Source organism: Triticum dicoccoides, chromosome 3A (assembly GCF_002162155.2).
Source record: "Triticum dicoccoides isolate Atlit2015 ecotype Zavitan chromosome 3A, WEW_v2.0, whole genome shotgun sequence".
In the NCBI taxonomy this organism is placed as follows: Eukaryota; Viridiplantae; Streptophyta; class Magnoliopsida; order Poales; family Poaceae; genus Triticum; species Triticum dicoccoides.
In genome coordinates this window covers 311,907,855-311,912,338 of record NC_041384.1, presented here as the reverse complement: position 1 = coordinate 311,912,338, position 4,484 = coordinate 311,907,855, and positions in this window count along the sequence as shown.

Sequence of the window (4,484 nt, the reverse complement as noted above, 5' to 3'; positions counted from 1 at the left end):
GATGATCCTGAAGATATTGGAAAGGAGCTTGCTATGCTTGAGACGAAGTTCCAGAAGTTCACTAAGAAGAAAGGCTTCAGAAAGTCTTCACGATCTAGCTCAAGGAATGACGAAGCTTCTACACATGACTACAAGAAGAGAACATGTCATAAGTGCAAGAAACTTGGTCACTACATCTCTGAGTGTCTGCAGTGGGACAATGAGAACAACAAGAAGAAGAAGAGCAAGGAATATGATTCTGATGACAAGAAGAAGAAGAAATACTCAAAGTCTTCTTCCCACTCTTCCTCAAAGTCTTCATCACACAAGAAGAGCTCATTTGGCAAGGCTCGTGCGATTGTTGGCAAGGAAATGGATTCAGAGGAGGAGTCTACTTCTGAGGAGGTGGAGGTGGAATCTGAGGAGGAGTCTGACTCTGGCATCGCAAGTCTGGCCACAGCCTACATTGCCAACTCCATCTTCAACACTGAAGACAATGGCTTCATCACCTACACTGATGAGAAGGACGACTCCGCTCCCACCTATTGCTTCATGGCACGTGGTGCCAAGGTAAACTCACGCAATGCTCACTATCAAACATCCAGTGAAGATGAATCCGATTGTGATTCCAAACCTAGTTACAAAACACTTGCTAAAATTGCAACTGAACAACAAAAAGCTATGGAACATATTCAAAAACTGCTAGACAAAAGCGATGTCCTGTTGGACGCGGAAATGACTCGATCTTAGTCCTTAATTGAAGACATAAAAAATCTTCATGTTAAGTAGGAGGAAATTGAAAGTCGTCATGAAACACTCTCAACAACTCATGAAAAGCTTTCCTACGATTATCTTCAAAGGAAGCAAGAAGTTGAGAAGTTGAGAGCAATTCATGAAGATCTTCAAAAGGAAAACGAGTCACTTCGCACTCAATAGATCAGTACCGCCCAGGAAGGATTTGAACAACCATGTCTAAAATGCCTTGAGCGTGATAATGCTACTTCTGTTGCTGAATGTTCTACTACTGCTACTGTTGCAGTATCTTCAACTATTGATGTGGTAACTAACCCCTCTATTGAGGATGCCACTGCTATTGCTGATGAAAATGCTAGGTTGAAGACATTGCTTGAAACAGGGATGTACAAAAGTCTCAAAGGGCATCAGACACTATGTGATGTCCTCAAAAGGCAGATTCTGAACCGAAACCCTAGGAAAGAGGGTGTTGGGTTCGAAAGGAAAATGAATGCTGATGGCTCTTACTGGAACCCTGAGTAGTACCCCAAAACCACATGGGTTGCTGCAAAGGAACCTTCAGTGGATCTATCCACCCTATCTGGCTTCACTTGTGCTAACCCTATTATCATTGATAAATGCTTTGATGCAAAGTATAAGCTATTTAAGAATCAGAATGGTGAAGTGTTTGCTAGGTATATTGATACTAACTGCAGGAATGTGCCACCTATGAAGAAAGTCTGGGTGCGCAAAAGGTGTCTGGAGAATCTTCCTGTGAATGTCGTCATGACACCACAAGGGAAGAAGACAAACCCCAGACCATAGGTTTCATATGGTCCAAAGGCTTCATACAGACAGAGGACTCACCAGAGTCACACTAACGCAAATGTTTTGCAGGGAAACCATACTCAAGCCTATGAATATGAGCATGTTTCATCAAACCACCATGTTCATAAGACTAAGAACTACTCTACTTATTCTTATGAGTATTATTCACCTCCTGCAGGACTATTTGCTAGGGCTCCAAAGCCGAAGTTCTCAGATGCTGCACGTAGACTCATTGCTTCGAAGCCACCCCTGAAGATGTGGGTGGCTACGAAAGCTTAACTCTCTTTAGCAGGGAAAGGTCTCCAGCCGAAAATCAAATGCGTCTGAAGCTATTGCTGGGGAGCTAAAACAACTTGTGGGACACAAGATAAAATGCCCAAATGATCTTATTATGTATTTCATACCTAAGTCGCTTAACATGCATCCTATCAGTTCTAACCTGGGTCTGAGTTTTCCTAATTCACTTTCTCATCAAATGCTTATGCTTCACAATACTCTTCGTGAAGCCTATCCCCTAACTGTTCTGTAGCGTATGACACCAGCTACTTCAGAATGGATTATTGATAGTGGATGCACTAACCATATGATTGGTGATCAAAGTCTTCTCATGGACTCAACCTTACGTCCATCTGAGAAGAGTCACATCACATTTGCTGACACTGGTAAGTAAGGTATTGGGTCAAGGTAGAGATGCAATCTCAAAGGATCAGCACATGGATAAAGTGATGCTTGTTGAATCCCTTGGTTTCAACTTAATGTGTGTCTCAATGCTTTGCGATTTGAACATGATTGTTATATTTGGGAAATATTGTTTCCTTATTCTAATGGAATCTGACAAGTCTCTAGTCTTTGAAGGGTATCGGAAAGATGATTTGTACATGGTAGATTTCTCAGCAGGACCATAGCTTGCCGTATGTATTCTCGCAAAAGCTTCAGAGTGCTGGCTCTGGCATCGGAGGCTAGGGCATGCTGGCATGAGGAACTTGCATACTCTCGCAAAGAAGAAGAACGTCATAGGCATCGAGGGTATCAAGTTCAAGAAGGATCACTTATGCGGTGCCTGCGAAGCTGGAAAGATGACGAGGGCCAAGCATCCCTCGAAGACAATCATGACAACAACTCAACCCTTCGAACTGCTACACATGGACCTTTTCAGCCCTACTCACTACTCTACTCTCACTACTACTTCTTGTCTCTATGGCTTCGTCATTGTCGATGATTATTCAAGATATACATGGGTGCATATAATTCTCTGCAAGACTGAAGTGCGAGATGTCTTTAGACGCTTCGCCAATCGAGCCATGAACAACTATGGCATCAAGATCAAGCACATCAGAAGTGACAATGGCACAGAATTCAAGAACACCGGCCTCGACACTTATCTTCATACCTTGGGTATCACTCATGAGTTCTCAGCTCCATACACGTCGCAGCAGAATGGCATCATGGAACGCAAGAACAGAACAATCATTGAGATGGCAAGGATGATGCTTGATGAATACAAGACTCCAAGAAAGTTCTGGCCCGAAGCCATTGATACTGCATGCCATGTCATCAACCGTGTTTATCTTGACAAGCTTCTGAAGAAGACTTCGCATGAACTCCTTACTGGTAAGAAGCCAAATGTCAGTTACTTCAGAGTATTTGGTGCTAGGTGCTGGATCAAGGATCCACATCACACTTCAAAATTTGCACCAAAAGCACATGAAGGTTTTATGCTTGGTTACGGAAAGGATTCGCACTCCTACAGAGTCTTCAACCTCTTTCACTATAAAGTGGTTGAAACTGTGGATGTGTGGTTCGATTAGACTAACGGATCGCAAAGAGAGCACCTGCCAAATGTGCTAGATGAAATTCCACCTAGTGAATCCATCAAGCTTATGGGTACTGGAGAAATCATACCTTCAGAGGCATAGGCTGAGAGGAACTTATCATTTTTGCACCAAATCAACCTGAAGACACTGCTCAGCCTGAAGCCAATGTTGAAGATGAAGACAATGATCAGCAAGAGCAAAGTCTTCGTCCATCTCATCCTCGTGTTGCAAATGAAGTACAGATTGAGAAGGTAATTGATAGCATCAATGCACCTGGTCCACTCACTCATTCAAGAGGAACACAGCTAGCAAATTTCTATGGGCACTTTGCATTTGTCTCAATATCTGAACCCAAGAAAGTTGCTGAAGCCTTCATGGAACCTGAATGGATTCAAGCTATGCAAGAAGAGCTTCAACAGTTCGAGCTGAACAATGTGTGGGAACTGGTCAAGCGTCCTGATCCTCGGAAACACAATATCATAGGCACTAAATGGATATATCGCAACAAGCAAGATGAGCATGGTGAAGTTGTCAAAAACAAGGCTCGTATCGTTGCTCAAGGATACACTCAAGTTGAAGGGATTGACTTCGATGAAACATTTACTCCTGTGGCTAGGCTTGAAGCCATTCACATACTGCTAGCCTACGCAAATCGTCATAACATCCTTTTGTATCAAATGTATGTGAAGAGTGCCTTTCTCAATGGCAAGATTGAAGAAGAAGTGTATGTTGCACAACCGCCTGGCTTTGAAGATCCAAAACATCCCGATATGGTATACAAGCTCAATAAGGCACTATATGTCCTCAAACAAGCCCCTCGTGCTTGGTATGACACACTCAAAGACTTCTTGAAGAGCAAAGGCTTCAAACCTGTTTCCCTGGATCCCACACTCTTCATGAAGACATATGATGGTGAATTGTTTGTGTGCCAAATATATGTGGATGATATCATCTTCGGCTGCACCAATCAAAAATACGGTGATGAGTTTGGACACATGATGCAAGAGCAATATCAAATGTCCATGATGGGCGAGCTGAAGTTCTTCCTTGGTCGTCAAATACGTCAGCAAAACAATGGTATCTTCATATCTCAAGAGAAATACCTCAAAGACTGCCTAAACAAGTTTGGAA